Below are 16,483 nucleotides of genomic sequence, written 5' to 3' on the forward strand. Positions count from 1 at the left end.
AGGCAAAACACCCATACATATAAGACAAAAATAAATCTTTTTTTTTAAAGTGGGAGAAACACACACACTCTCACAGCCATGTTGTGATACAGCCAAGGGGGCCTTTACAAAGCTATAACCATGCTGTTTAACTTAACGTTCAATAGCTAAGAAACCTCTTTTCCTTTTAAGTTAGGCTTCCTCATTCACTCCATTGTAGTAATGAAGAGTAAATATAGGAAATATGCTGAAACTATCTTATACGTTTCTATGCCTAGACATAGAATAAGCCATTTCTTTTAGTGTGATAATCTGTATGTGAGGAAAGGTGTGTGAGTGGGTTTTATTTTTATTTTATTTTTTGAGACAGGGTTTCTCAGTGTAACAACCCTAGCTGTCCTGGAGCTTGCTTTGTAGATCAGGCTGGCCTTGAACTCACACTGACCTGCCTGCCTCTGCCTCCGGAGTGCTGGGATTAAAGGTGTGTGCCACCACTGCCCGGCGGTTTTTATGTTTAAAATTTTGTTATTATTAATTATTACTGTGTGTATATGTGCACACATATGATGTGGATGTGTGGGTCTGCATGCCATAGTGGGCATGAGGAGGTCAGGTCACAACTTTATGCCGTGCGTTTTCTCCTTCTACCTTTAAGTGGGTTCCAGGGATTGAACCCAGGTTGTCAGGCTTGCATGGTAAATGTCTTTATCCCCTCAGCCATTTCTCTGGCCCTGATGGTTTTTTAAGAAATTGGGCCAGTGAATTGGCTTAGTAGATGATGAGCTGAGTTCAATCCCTGACAGCTGTATGGTGAAAGGAGAGAACTGACTTCCGCAAGCTCTCTTCTGGCTTCCAAATGTGCATTGTGGCATGTGTATTTCTGCCCCCATACACATGTACACACACACATACAATAAACAAATATGACTTAAACATGAAAAAAAAAGAAATAAATGACACTGCATGTTGAATAGCAGCAAGAAAGAAATAGTTGTAGCCATCTCATCAAGCTCAGGAGGAATTCCTGCATCTCTCTCTCTCTCTCTCTCTCTCTCTCTCTGTCTCTCTCTTTGAGAGGAGGGAGGGTTTATTATGGTTTACAGTTTGGGGAAGACATCCCATCATAGTGAAGACATGGCATCAGTCAGCCCAGCTGAAGTAGAGAGTGAAGAGGAAGAGGGGCTGTGTATAACACCCCAAGCTCTGCCCCGTTTGGCACACATGCCATTCTGTCTTCTGGAAATGACCCTCCAGCCACCCAGGAAATCTTAAACTTTGTTCAGAAAACTTATTTATGTAAAACACTTTTTTAAAGGCTGATATTTTTATTATGCATATAATGTTCTGCCTGCAGGCCAGAAGAGGGCGCCAGATCTCATTACGGATGGTGGTGAGCCACCATGGGGGTGCTGGGAATTGAACTCAGGACCTCTGGAAGAGCAGCCAGTGCTCTTAACCTCTGAGCCATCTCTCCAGCTGCAAAACCCTTTTAAAAGTTCTATATGTGGGATGAGCCTTAGCTTGCAGAAAATGAATGTGAATGTAATACTTATGTAATATATAATGATAAAATATAATAACATAGTGCTTTATGTGCAACAGCGGTAACTTAGAAAAGATTCATCTAGAGAGGATGTTTTGGCTGAGTTTTCAGGTCCCCTCTCCAGGCTGGCCTTGAATTCATGATCCTCCTGCCTTAGCTTCTTGAGTGCTTTCATTCCAGGTGTAAACCAACATGTCTCATTGTGTGGGGTCTCAGCCTTGGGGGTATTGTTTTGGCTATTTTTAGGTCAACTTGACACAAGCTAGAGTCACTCGGGAAGAGGGAACGCCTAATCGAGAAAAATGTCTCCGTAAGATTGACCTGTGGGCAAGTCTGCAGTACATTTTCTTAATGATCGGTCAATGTGGGAGGGCCTGGCCCATTTTGAGTAGTGCCATACTTGGGCTCTAGGTCCTAGGTGCTATAAGAAAGCAGGCTGAGCAAGCCATGAGTAAGCAGCACTTCTCTGTGCTGCTGCATCAGTTCCTGTCCCCAGGTTCCTGTCTTGAGTTCTTGTCCTGACTTCCTTCAGTGATGAACCGTGAAGTGTAAGTGAAAAAATCCTTTCTTCCACAAGTTGCATTTGGTCATGGTGTTTCATCATAGCAAATCCTAACTAAGACAGATGTTTGTAGTGGGTAGCCATTCCAGCTTTGATCTGGAAGTTCCAACCCCCATTGAGGCTTCGGTAACTGTCATGCCTACAAGGCGGAGCCAAGAGAGGACCCTGAAGACCCGAGATCCAGATGCCCGGCCTCTCTTGGTTCCTGGACCCTGGACGCTGGAGGTAGACCGAGCAGAGTTCTCCAGAGAACACCGCCGGACTGCGCTATGTCTTTCCCAGACCCTGAAACCTACTTATCCCTTCATTTGTAAGTTATGCCACTAAATAAACCTCCCTTTTAACTACGTGGAGTGGCCTTAATAATTTCACCAATAGATGTTAATCCACTAGGCCTGGGCACCAGCACCAATAACCTGTTCCCTGAAAGAAAGAGCCTCTGTATTGTCTACACATGCATGCCATGTCCTTGGAGGCCGGAAGAGGTAGTCTGATCCCCTCAGACTGTTACAGATGATTGTGAGATGCTATATGGTAGATGAACATGAATGTAGTTGACATATATTACAGTGATTTTAATTATTAATTTAAAAAACCCTTCAAAAATGTATTGTTGCTAATCCATGCTTATTGTCAAATGTAAGGATTTACATCCTGGAGTTTAGCAAAAGGGGCATGAGGGAGGGTGCCAAAACCCATTCACCTCCTCTTCTTTAAGAGATGCCAACCTACCCACCTGCAGCCATCGGTACATAGACCCTTACTCTCTCAGGATGCCGTTGGCCTCAGCACGACTCACATTTCCAATTGCCTGTCTCTCCTAGTGAGAGAGTCTTTGCCGCCTGTGCTGCCCACATTTCCTGGCAGCAGAAGGCTGGGATGAGATTAATTTCCCAAGACAACTAAAAAAGACACCAAAGTCCCCAGTCTGCATCTCACACGAGTCCTGTTCTTCTTTGGATGCAGAGGGCCCAGGAAGACAAAGCAGCTCTCATCACTCACGATGGGTTTTTTTCCCTTCTAATTATAGAAAACATTTAGCTATTGTTCTCCAATTTGCTCATTGCAGTTGCGTTTGGGCATTGTCCTTGTGGTCCCCCCACCCCTACCCCCCTCCCGCCCCCTTCCTTTGGACAAAAGCCTGGTTTCTTGCTTTCTTCCTTTTCTTCTTTTTGAGACAGGGTTGGTTTCTCTACATAGCCCTGACTGTCTCGGAATTCACTATGTAGACCAGGCTGGCCTCAAACTTACAGAGACCTACATGCTTCTACCTCACAAAGTGCTGGGATAAAGGTGTGCACCGGCACTTCTGGGAGAAGCCTGGTTTCTGATGTTTCTCCTGACACACCGCATCTCTCCCCTCGCCCTCTCTCTTTCCTGCCTTGGCCCATTGCCACACCAGAGCCTCATCATTCTTGATGAGCAGAGGAACAGAGTGTGGCATTTTGGGAGAAGCCAGTTTACCTCCTCTAGTGGTTCTCTGTTACTGTGACAGGTAATTTTGATTGCTAACTTGACAGGACTTAGACCCATCATGGAGACACACCTCCAGGCATGTCTGAGGGACTCTGTAGATTAGGTTAATTGAGGTGGGAATCTGCTCTAAATGTAGAAGATCTACTCCGTATTAACCATGTAATAGGCTGAACAAAAGTGGAAGAAAGAAGATGGCTGGCTTACTCTATTTCCTGGCCTCCTGAGGTGGCCATCATGGTCTGTCACATATTCCTATTGCCATGGTGTTCTTCACACAGCTCCTGTGGTGGCTTGAAAGGAATGGCCCCCATAGGGAGCAGCACTATTAGGAGGTGTGGCCTTGTTGGAGGAAGTGTGTCCCTGTGAGGTTGGGCTTTGAGGTCTCTTATGCTCAAGGTAGGTCCAGTGAAGCACAGAGTTGCTTCTACTGCCTGTGAATCACAATATCGGAATCTCAGCTCCTTCTCCAGCACCATGTCTGTCTGCACACTGCCTTGAAGGTAATCGACCAAACCTCTGAACTGTAAGCCAGCCCCAATTAAATGTTTTCCTTAATAAGAGTTGCCATGGTCATGGTGTCTTTTCACAGCCATAAAAACCTAATTAAGACAGCTCCACTACACTGGGGGATGGCTGACTATGGGCAGAAACCTTTAAAATCATGAACCAAAGTAGACCTTTCTCTCCCTTCTTAAGTATTTGGACACAGCAAAGAAAAACTGACATACACATTCTGGTTCAGGTATACACCGAACAAGCCCATGTAGGAGACAGAGGCTGCTGAGCCCTGGACAGAGCTGTACAGAGGCCAGCTTTCCAGAGCACACGGAAAAATCAGTGCAGAGGCTTGCTCAGTGGTACCCTCCACACTAGTCTCGGTTTTTCAGCGTGTGAACATCTGCAGGAGATCAGAACTTGTTATAGATTTGAAGAATCACGGACTGTGAAGGTTGGAAGAGCCCTTCGAGTTCTACCTATGAAATTCTTTTGCTTTTCAAGAGAAGACCCTAAGACCCAGTGGTCAAATAGTCGTGTGTATAGGGTTGGAACTCAAATACCAACTTGTCCCTTAATTTGGGAGATGTGGTCAATGACTGGCCGTTCAAAAAGAATTACCGTTCATCCTTTTGCTCAGTTCCTAGGAAGATGGACTGAAGACCCTAGAATGTAACTTTCTTTGGCCTCTGATATTTGCCTGAAACGATTCTCTTTCTGAATCCATCATTGGCCAGAGTGGGCCTCCCATTCCAGAGGGCAGTCTTGGAGACAAGGCTCATGGGACTTGGTCTCAGCTTTGTGTCTATGGGGTGATCTTGTACAAATACTTAGGTCTTTGGACCATATGTTTCTCAACTGTAAAATGGGGGAATAATAACGATAGTGATAGCATATATACATCATGAAGAATAAATGCAAAAATATACTTAAAGCTTCCAGATCAGCATGGTACATGTATACAAATCTATACATATTTATCCCACTCTAAGAAACTTGTTTAGGATTCTGATTCATACGGGATGCTGGGGAGAGAGCTCAGTTGGGTAAAGTGCTTGTCTTGCAAACATGAGTATCTCAGTTAGATTCCCAGAACTGCCTCCCCCCACCCCCGTCAAAAAAAAGCTGGGTGTGGTAGTGCAAATTCGTAATCCCAGCCCCAGGGAGGCACCCACAGAGGGATTCCAAGAGATTGAGGGCCAGCTGGGCCTACTTGTCCAATTGCAGGCCAACAGGATTTTTTTCCCTCCCCCTCCCCAAAAAAGGGGAATGGCACCTAAGGAAAGACATCAACTGCCACATGGACATGCACCCATTGTACACTCCCAGCATGTGCACCTGCACACACACACACACACACACACACACACACACACACACACACACACACATACAGATACACCCATGTACACACACAGAAGAATTCATATGGGTTTTGCTGTAACTGTGATGGATGAACTATTTTTACAAGGGACTTTTCTTCTCAGGACAGATGAGGACTGTGATGTTCCCAGGTGCTATGCCTTTTGTGGGGTTCCTCAGCTTGATTATTACGATACTCCAAACCCCAGGTCAGAAATTCTAGATTACTCACTGTATTAGCTGATTTTGGGTGTTGACTTGATAGAAGCTAGTGTCATCAGAGAGGAAGGAGACTTGGTTGAGGAAATGCCTCCATGTGACCCAGCTGTGAGGCATTTTTCTCAATTAGTGAGCAATGGGGGAGGGCCTAGCCCATTGTGGGTGGTGCCATCCCTGGGCTGGTGGTCCTGGGTTCTATAAGAAAGCAGTCTGAACAAGTCAAGGGAAGCAAGCCAGTAAGCAGCACCTACCTCTACAGGGCCTTTGTATCAGCTCCTGCCTTCAGGTTCCTGCCCTGCTTGAGTTCCTGTCCTGATTTCTGTTAATGATGACCAGCAATGTAGAAGTATAAGTTGAATACACCCTTTCCTCCCCAACTTGCTTTTGGTCATGGTGTTTTGTTGCAGCAATAGAAACCCTATCTAGAACATTCACGTTGATTTGATTCCCTTCAGATATCAAAAACACATTCCTTTAGCTTTCCATCAGGCCCAGGACAGCTTGACCACATTGTGGGGCAGGTTAGGTAGATGTTCACGAACACAGACTAGGTACCTAGAAATTGTCCAGACCCAAGAGGCCTTACCCTCCCTCTGGGGCCTTGCTTCTGCTCTTCCAGCCCTAGCACACGAGTGCAGCTCAGATAGAGATTGTCATGTGGATGTCACAGCACCCTCTGAGGGAGCTGGATCGTGACCAGCTTGAGTCTGAGCTCCGGGCAGTTCCTGCTGGGACTTTCTGTCCTGGGCAGGCACTGACACAAGCCTCCTGGCTTCAGTCAGTGCTTCACACTGCTGCTTTTCTCACTGAAGAGCACTGTTCACATTTGGGTAGGATTGGGTGTCCCACTGGCTTTGCTACTTCTCTTACCACAGTCTTTTTGTTCTTTCTTTTGCCCCAAACACAGGCGCCTCAGTTAGGGGTTTTTTATTGCATGACCTTGGCGACTCTTTTTTTTATTTTTTTCCAGACAGGGTTTCTCTGTGTAGCTTTGACGCCTTTCCTGGAACTCACAGAGATCCGCCTGCCTCTGCCTCCCGAGTGCTGGGATTAAAGGCGTGCGCCACCACCGCCCAGCTTCACGGCAACTCTTATAAATAATAATAAAAAAAACCCATTTAATTGAGAGTGTCTCACTTACAGTTCTAGAAGTTCAGTCCATTATAATCATGAAGGGGAGCATGGCAGCATGCAGGCAGAAGTGGTGCTGGCTACATCTTGACCAGAAGGCAACAGGAAGTCAAATGACTGTCATACTGTGTGGTGATATATTGTGTCCCCCAATGCATTGTGCACCCTAATAAAGCTTATCTGAGGATCGAAGGAAAAAAACCAGCCACTATAGTAAACATAGAAGTCAGGCAATGGTAGCACATGCCTTTAATCTTAGCATTCGGGAGAAAGAGATCCATTCAGATCTCTGTGAGTTCAAGGCTACACTGGGAACAGAGCCAGGCGTGGTGACACACGCCTTAAATTCCAACACTAGTTAACCATAAAGGTCTGGAGGTCTGTACAGACAGACAGGAAGTGACAGAGCTGGGCAGGAAGAGAAAGTGAGATGCAGAAGAGAAAGGCATATAGGCGTGGGTATCCAGGAAGTAGGTCTCTTGGGAGACTGAGGTGTCAGTGAGGTAAGGTTGGCTGTGGCTTGTCCTATTTCTCTGATCTCTCAGTTTTAACCCCAATATCTGGCTCCGGGTTTTTATTAATAAGACCGCTTAGTAATTCATCTTACAGCACTGAGTGAAGCTTGAGAAAAAGACCCCAAAGCCAGCACCCACAGTGACACACTTCCAATAGACAGTGTGGCCCAGGTTAAAGGTGTGCCCTCCAGCCTCAAGGTCTGGATTAAAGGCATGTGTCATCTAGTTTCCTCCAACAAGACCACACTTCCTCCAACAAGGCCACACTTCCTACTAGTGCCTCTCCCTATGAGCTTATGGGAGCCAAATCCATTTAAACTACCACAACAGGGAACAGAGTTTCCTCATCACGTCCTCTACAGTGATTTTGTTTACAGCCTTAAGGAGGAACTCTGTGCTTTGAGTCTTCTTGCAGATGGTTCATTTCTGGAACAGAGACACAAAATCTTGCATGAAATCCTAAATACTCAGTCACCAACCTCCGGTCCTGCTACAGCAGAAACACAGCTGGGGCTTAGGGAGATTCTAAAATGTTCCTTTCTGGCTTTGGTTGCTTAGCTGCATTTTTCTATTGAGCGTCTCTGGTCAGACCTTCTCTTGGTTTAAAACTCCCTACTGGATTCCTATCACACATTGATTAAAATTTAAACCCTTCAAGCTCTATGTGGTGGAGCCCAGCCCAGCACTTCCACCTTCTGGCACACGACTGTATTTGTTTCGGTCATACTGGGTTCCTTTCAGTTTCTCAAACACACCAAGCTTTCCTCTACCCTTGAGTCTTTACACTTGCTGTTACTGCTCTCTGGAACATTCTTAGCCCTCTCCCTACCTCCATGGCTGACTTCCTCACCTGTCAGGTTGTGGTTTCCTCAGAGACATCTTACTTGACAGTGCTATCCAAAGAAGGGATCAGTAGCTTCTGCCCAGTTTCTCTTTGTCACACTCCTGCTTCCATCCTTCCCAGAGCTTATTACAGCACACGACTGTCCTGCTATGTCTTTATCATTTTCTTTCCTTCTCCACCTTAGCCCAATGATGCTCTCTATCTACAAGGGCAGGGGCTTTGCCTCTTGTCATTCTGTCTTGATCATGGAATAACGATTGTATGTCAGACGCCGTGGATCCAATTCCTTGGTGTCCTAGAATTTATATTCTAGCAACAGACAGGCAAAACCATTTGAAGACGTGAATGATATGATTTCAAGTAAGAAGTGCTATAATAAAGTGTTATAAGGGGAAAGAGTAAGTCTCAGAGAATGTGGGGGTGGCTGGGCAGTTGTAAACAGGGATGGTGTCTTAATTAGGTTTCTATTGCAATGATAACACACCATGACCAAAGGCAACTTGGGGAGGAAAGTGTCTATTATCCAGGTCAGTCAGGGCAGGAGCTCAAGGCAGAAAACTGAGGCAGGAGCTGATGCAGAGGTCATGGAGGGGTGCTGCTTACTGGTTTGCTACTCATGGTTTGCTCAGTCTGCTTGCTTATAGAACCCAGGACTACCAGCTCAGGGGGGCACTGCCCACAATGGGCTGGGATCTCCCATATCAATCATCAATAGAAAAATGCACCACAGGCTTACCCAAATGTTGTAGTAGTAGAATATTATTTTAAAGTGTGTTACTTTTGTTTATGCTGCATTTGTTTAACTCTGTGAAGCTGTATTACTGTGCCTATCTAAAACACCTGATGGTCTAATAAAGATCTCAATAGCCAATAGAGCAGGAGAAAGGATAGGCGGGGCTGGCAGGCAGAGAGGATAAATAGACGGAGAAATCTGGGAGGAAAAAAGATCAAGGAATGAGAGAGGAAGGAGGAGGGTATTAGGGGCCAGACACCCAGCTGCACAGCCAGCCACAGAGTAGGAGTAAGAGAATTACAGAAGTAAGAGAATGGAAAAGCCCAGGGGCAAAGGGTAGACAGGATAATTTAAAGTTAAGGAAAACAGGCAAGAAACAAGCCAAGCTAAGGCCAGGCAGTTATAACTAAGAATAAGTCTCTCTGTGTGATTTATTTGGGAGCAGGGTGGCAGGCCCCCGAAAGAGCAAAAACAAATAATAACACCCAAAGACCAATCTGGTGGCGGTGTTTTCTCAATTAAGGTTTCCTCTTCCAAAAGGACTCTATCTTGTGTCAAGTTGACATAAAACTGGCCAGCACAGATGGCCTGAATGTGGAAGTGGCCTGAGCACAGAGAACAGATATTCCAGGATGGAGCAAACCCATGAAGGTATGGGGAGTAGCCAGTGTAAGGGCAGCAGGCAGCTTGGTAGGTTGAGGAACGAAAAAGAGGCTGCCATCGTTGGAGTGTGGCGAGCCAGGGGAGAGAAGCATGGGTGAATTTTTCTATTCCTTGCAGCGTGACAATTCTGAACATCAATATTCAGTTGCTAAAACACTCTCTTGATTCTCACAAGAACTTCTTAAGTAGGGGCCAAGAAAAAGGAATGCTTATCAAGAAGGGAATAAAGATATCATCAGATTAGAAAATCTGCTATACGGTACCTGGTGCAAACGTAATTCATTGAGTCCACACTAGTGTTTTTAATCTTGGCTATAGACTAAAACTCCTTGGAAGTTTCACAAAGTACTATATTTGGATCCTGTCTGTTGAAGCTGGATTTAACAGGTCCAGGGATGGCCTGGGAGGATGCTTAGGGCTCTTTAGATGATTCCAGTGTGTCTGAGAACAACTCTCATTACATCTGCTTTTTTTTTTTTTAACCATAGATATTGCTTCCTTGCTAGAACCCTTCCCTTGACTGGTGTGGTGGTTTGAAAGAAAATGGCCCCCATAGGGCCATAGGGAGTGGCACAATTAGGAGGTGTGGCCTTGTTGGAGTAGGCGTGGCCTTGTTGGAGGAAGTGTGTCACTGTGGGGGTGGGCTTTGAGGTCTCCTATGCTCAAGCTATGTCCAGTGTGATACAGTCTTCTGCTGCTGCCTACCGATCAAGATGTAGGACTCTCAGCTCCTTCTCCAGCACCACATCCTCCTGCATGCCACAGTGAAGATAATGGACTAAACCTCTGAACTGTGAGCCAGCCCCTATGAAATGCTTTCCTTTATAAGAGTTGCTGTGGTCATGGTTTCTCTTCACAGCAACAGAAACCCTAACTAAGACAATTGGCCTGGTGACATCACCCATGGACCCTTGGGAGATTATTGAAGCCCAGACCCCAAGCTAAACTCTAAAATAAGTATCTTGTGCATGTGTGGGGGTAAGAGCTCAGCCACTACTTGTTTTAAAAGTGCCTCAGCTGCCTGTCTGCTTGGGAGCTTCTTACACTGGCCTTTTGATTTTTTTTTCTACCTGCTTTGTCTTTTGTATGTTCTCCTTGGGCGAGATGCATTTTTAATTCTTATTTTTCTTGTAATTTTCATGGGATTTCAGAAGGGAGAGGATCTAAGTAGGTGTGTTTAATCTATCGTGTTTAATTGGAAGTCTGCAAACTTGAGAAATCAATTTAATTAAATTTTAATACGAAAGTTTACACATTCACTATACAAATTGAAAGTGCTTTACACTTTCCATTCCTCGGTGGTAACTACTGGCCTGTAGCTCTAGCAGTTTCTTAGTTAAACTTACTGTTTAATTATAGCAACCAAATTATGTTTTTCCCCCTCTGCCTCACACACGCTAGGCAAATTCATTCCTTTGCTCTCATCTGTTGTTTAAGATTTATTTCTTTGTTTTCTGTGGCCCTGGGGATTGAACTCAGGACCCTGGCTATGCTAAGTGTGTGCTGGTTGGCTGGGCTCTACTTCCAGACCCTAAAAAGCTAAATATCTCTGTCTTTTGCTGTACTTTGCTCAAACTTTAAATTTTGTAAATTACTTATTATTATTATTTTGTGTATGTTTGTGTGTCTGTGTGTACATGCCCATGTACTCATGCCACAGCACACATGTGGAGGTTAGAGGACATCTTGGTGGAGTGGAGTCTTTCTTTTCAGCAGTATGTAGTATGATGATACGTGTAGGATTCAATACATATCATCAGGTGTGTCTAGCAAGCATACATTTACTCACTGAGCCGTCTCACTGGCCTCATTCTGCTCCATCTCAATGCTTTTGAGTGGCCTTTGTAAATGGAGGCGGAGATTTTCTGTCCCAACCGCCTAGTCCCAAATAAACACACAAAAGCTTATATTCATTACAAAATGATTGGCCGACAGCTCAGACTTATTACTACCTAGCTCTTACATTTAAATTAACCCATTTCTATCAATCTACATATTGCCATGTAGCCCATGGCTTTATTGTTCCTCTGGCATCTTGCTTCTTGGGCAGTTCGCTGGCATCTCTCTCTCTCTCTTTTTTTTTTTTAGTTTTTGGTTTTATTTATTTATTATATGTGCAGTGTTCTGCCTGCATTGTCTGCACACAGAAGAGGGCACCAGATCTCATTACAGATGGTTGTGAGCCACCATGTGGTTGCTGGGAATTGAACTCAGAACCTCTGGAAGAGCAGCCAGTGCTCTTAACCTCTGAGCCATCTCTCCAGCCCCTGGCATCTCTCTTGACTCCGTCCTTCTTCATCCCAGTCATCAGTTTGATTGTCCCGCTGAACTTCATCCTCCCTTGCTATAGGCCAGACAGCTTTATTATTAACCAATGAGAGTAATACATATTCGCAGCGTACAGAGGATCATCCCACAGCATTTCTCTGTTCCCGGCTTGTTCCTAAACACAAACCTTTCCTCTGGGGAGTTCCCTCTTCGGCTTTTAATTCCCAGCCTACAAGTCAACTTTTAGTTTCCTCTTGGACAGAATTAATGCTTCCTTCTTTGCCCTATACCACTTGATTCATACATAACTTTACCGATTCTTGCCCTACCTGGACGTTATTGATCATACTTCAATGTGTATGACCTGCAAACTTGAATTGGTGAGGACTATGGTGGCCATCTCTATGTCACCATTGTCTGTGCTGTGGCCACCTTCTCTCTCTATCTTTCTTTTTTTTTAAAGTTAGATTCATTTATTTGATTTTATAAATGTTTTGCCTATATGTATGTGTATGCACCACATTATTACTGTAAATGAGGCAATTCCACGTAATTTATCTGGTAATCAAAAGAAGTTTATTTCTGGGATAACTTACAGCCAATAGGGGTTGGTTACAGGATCTGGGAGAGAATGAAGTACCATCCAGCGGAGAACTCTGGCTTGGTATCCCATTCAGCTTCCAGGACCATGAGGTATCCAGAAGGGCCAAACACGTATGCACCCTGAGTCTTAAGGGGCTCCCTCTCAGCCATGCCCCAGGGGCAGGTCATAGGCAGGTGTGGCAGTTACCTGCTGTCACGCTAGGGGCAGTGTTTCAAGGTCAAACCTGGAACAGCTACCCAGGACACCACATGTGTGCTTGGTGCTCACAAAGGTCAGAAGAGGGTATTGGGATCCCCTGGACCTGACGTTTCAGGTAGTTGTAAGTTGCCGTGTGGGTGCTGGAAAATGAACCTGGGTCCTCTGTAAGAGCAAGAAGTGCTCTTAACTGATGAGCTGGCTCTCCAGCTCCAGTCACTTCCTTCCAGAATTTATGTGACTTTTCCCCCTTTTCTGAAAGTATCCTCCCGATCCCCCCCTTTTTTGAGACAGGGTCTCTTTATGTAGTCCTGGATGTCCTGGAACTTGCTTTGTAGACCAGGCTAGCCTTGACCTCACAGAGATCCATCTGCCTCTGCCCCTCCAGTGCACCACCACACCCAACTATGTGGCTTCTTCTTTTTGATGCCTTTCAATGAAGCTAAGTTCTTAAATTTAATACAGTTCAAATTTATCAAGGCTCCCTTTACAATTTGTGCACATGACATGTAAGCCCTATCTTGAGCTCATAAGGATGTTTTCCTTTAAAACTTAGCTTAATTTTCTCATTGGACTCTTGACTTCAGTTAGTTTCTGCATGTGGAGCTAGTTAAAGGGTCCAGCAGATAACTAGTGTTCAGCTCATGTCCTGAAACCCTTCGCCTTCCCTCAATGATCTTGAATGCCTGCCTATCAGAATCTAGCTTCCACAGAAGTCTGGAGGCTTCTGGGCCCTTTAGGAGATTCCATACTTACGCCTATGTCAATGTCACATGGTCTTCATAGCCTAATGGTACATGTGGAATATGGAGGTCCAAGTCCTGGAAGCATGTTCTTCTTCAGTAATGTTTTGATTATGCTTTATTGACAGATGAATCCCCCATTCTATCTTTGTCTTCCCACAACGGGAACAGCTTCTGATGTTTATAGAATGGGTGCCTCGTAATGTTTCCAAAGTACATCTTATGAGTCAACATCTGGTCATTAGAGGTCAGTACATCAGGGTCACAGATAACTCCGATCCATCTGTGTATTCTTTTCTTTTTTTTTTTTTTTTTTTTTTTTTTGGATTTTTCGAGACAGGGTTTCTCTGTGTAGCTTTGTGCCTCTCCTGGAACTCACTTGGTAGTCCAGGCTGGCCTTGAACTCACAGAGATCCGCCTGGCTCTGCCTCCCGAGTGCTGGGATTAAAGGCGTGCGCCACCACCGCCCGGCCATCTGTGTATTCTTACTATTTAACAACTATCAGTAAATTTCTTCTTCGACGACGCATTCTAATGCCTGCTTAAAATTTATAGATCTGCCGGGCGGTAGTGGCGCACGCCTTTAATCCCAGCACTCGGGAGGCAGAGCCAGGCGGATCTCTGTGAGTTCGAGGCCAGCCTGGGCTACCAAGTGAGTTCCAGGAGAGGCGCAAAGCTACACAGAGAAACCCTGTCTCGAAAAATCAAAAAAAAAAAAAAATTTATAGATCTACAATTGCATCCTCCCACTAAGTACGAATCCATAACCTGCCTCCTGAAAGACATTCTAAGATTCCGTATCGGTATCTCAGGCAGAGAAGCGACAAGAGACTCGGTTCTGGCTCAGGATGGAGAGTCTCAGGACCACAGTGGCTCTGGTTGGTGTCAGTGGCCTAAGGAACCAAGGAGAACTACAAGTCCCGGCAGCCCGCGCGGGCACCAGCTTTCAGTGAGCGCCGGGGTGTCGGAGGCACGGTTTCCTGGAGTTTGGGATCCGGGCTGCGGCGGTCCTGCTTTCCTTCCCGCGGGGTGAGTAGCACCCGCGCACGGAGCCCGGGCAGACCCGGTCGCCAGATCGCGCCGCACGTGGAGCGCGGGGGAGCGGGTGCAGAGGTGCTCCTCGCCTTCTGAGCTCAGACTTTGCAGTCCTGGCGAAGCTGGGAGGAAACTCGGGCGTGTGACCTTGTCACCCTAGCAGGCGCGACCACGTGGCTTAGGTGACTCGCAGTGCCCCGCCCCCCTCCTCTGCGACTCTGTAGCTCCGTGCCCTAGCGGTCGTTGGCGGGGACTGGTCACTTTGGTGGCCCAACCTTGCGTGCACCGGAGTAGGCGGAGGTGGAGAGGGGTTTCGAGTGGCTCCGCCAGAAGCATTCACACCTTGGTGGCCCTGTGGGCTCCCACGAAGAGGTAGCTGGGGCGGTGAGCGTGGAGTGGTGAAGTACAGAGGGCTCCCTAGAGATCGGGTCACCTAAGCTTGCAACAGGCGCCAGTCTTCTGATCCCGAAGACTTCTTTCCAGCTGCGCGGTGCTTCCAGCTGATTTGTGGAGAGAAGCCTGTTAGAAGACACCTAGTACAGCTGTCCCAGAGTTCAGTGGCATTTCCTTGCCACCAAGCGAGAAGCTTAGCGATCAGTAGGCGCTTAAGAAATAATCGCTGAGTTGACAGGACTTAAGACTTTTGTCCCTGCCTCAAGTTTTCTTTTAGCGTCTTCTTGTCACTGTAGTTCTCAGGCTGTACGGTGTGCAGCAGAATTGTGTGGAGGGCTTGTTACTGTACAGAATTCTGCCCACTCCCCTCCCAACTTCTGATTCTAGTATGGTATTTGAAGTCTGGAATCGGCATGTCCAACATGAATCCTGGGGATGCGATGTTGCTGTCCTGGGGACCATGATTTGAATGCTACTGTTTTATAAGAAAAACAAAATCCATAAATTCTTCATACCTGGTTATGTTTTTTTTTTTTTTTTGTAGTTGTACCACCCCTGGGAATTGCTTTACACATTGCACGCTACTGTACCCCCTCTCCCCCCATTTTGTTACTTTATGTATATTCATCTAGTTTCGTCACTTGGGTCGTTTTTTCCCCCTGGGTTATATCATAATTTATTTTACTGTGTTATTTGCTTGGTTGGTATTCAATAGGCCGTATGGTGTGAGATTTTTTACCTCTGCTGAGAGAATTTGCGTTTTCTTTCTTTCCAAATATACTCCACCTCCCCGCCCCATTTTTATCAGAGAAGGTACTGGGGAATGAGAAGAGTGCTTGGTTTTGTCATCCATCCTTGTCTTGTTCAGCCCCAATAGGACAGCACACTGGGTCACCAAGTTTCAGCGTCCACGACAGAGAACCACTGGCCACCCCAGGACCCAGCCAGTTTGTTCATGTCCACCTGTTGCTTTGGTGGCGGAGCAGACACACCTGGATTCAAGCTTTTGCTCCATTGGCTCTTAACCCTTGGGCGGTTCCTTCCACTTCCTTGTGTGTAGAGTGAAACTCCCAAGATATGCGCCTGAGAATCTAGTTGTGCAAGTAACACGAACTATTAATTTAAGCACTTTGGGGAGGTTCGCTCTCTCCTCTTATCTGCTGCTTGCTCTTTGCTCTTGGTTAGTCCCCCTTTCCTAAGATGAGTTGAATGGGAGAAGGTTTCTCTTCTGTGCCTGGGTGAGATTTACTTTCCTTATCTGCTGATGAACCTTGGCATTGGTCATGTATTCCTTCATTTATTTAGTATTGATCTGAGCAACTTCTAGCCATTACACACTAAGACGTATAGGTAAAACTCAATCTTGCATTGAACTTTACCACTATTTGTAGGATGGGGAAGACGGTGAGCCTCCTTCGGTCAGCTGTCCCTGGGTATTGACTCATCTTGTTTGTTCTCTCCAAGAGTATTTTTTGGGTGTTTTCCGGTTTGGAGAACATTCTCAAAAAAAAAAATAGTGATTATTTGCCCAATCTCTGTGGGAAATGGGAGATAGCTAGGGTCACTTTTGGGGTAAACTGAGTTTGTTCCCTAAGTGACTTCCCTTAGCGGTGCTTTCTAGTTCACTGAGTGGGGATGAGTCAGGGTGTAATTTCAGGTCTATATTCTTAGGATGCGGCCTGGGAAGGGGGCAGCCAGTAGATGGTAGTTGGAAAGACCATTT

At 45.8% G+C, this 16,483-nt stretch overlaps 1 protein-coding gene across 4 annotated transcripts in view; it reads left to right on the forward strand.

Annotated features, from left to right (window-relative positions):
* Positions 1-14,232: 14,232 nt before the first annotated feature.
* Positions 14,233-16,483, forward strand: part of Adck1 (aarF domain containing kinase 1) — a 100,194-nt gene continuing 97,943 nt past the window's right edge. For 2 of the 4 annotated variants that reach the window (XM_052738636.1, XM_052738640.1), the window contains exon 1: positions 14,233-14,361. The gene's annotated coding sequence lies outside the window, so the exon portion shown is untranslated. The other 2 variants (XM_052738638.1, XM_052738637.1) reach the window with 2 other exon arrangements.

This window comes from Peromyscus californicus, unplaced genomic scaffold, assembly GCF_007827085.1.
Source record: "Peromyscus californicus insignis strain IS unplaced genomic scaffold, ASM782708v3 Scaffold_15__1_contigs__length_86483966, whole genome shotgun sequence".
In the NCBI taxonomy this organism is placed as follows: domain Eukaryota; kingdom Metazoa; phylum Chordata; class Mammalia; order Rodentia; family Cricetidae; genus Peromyscus; species Peromyscus californicus.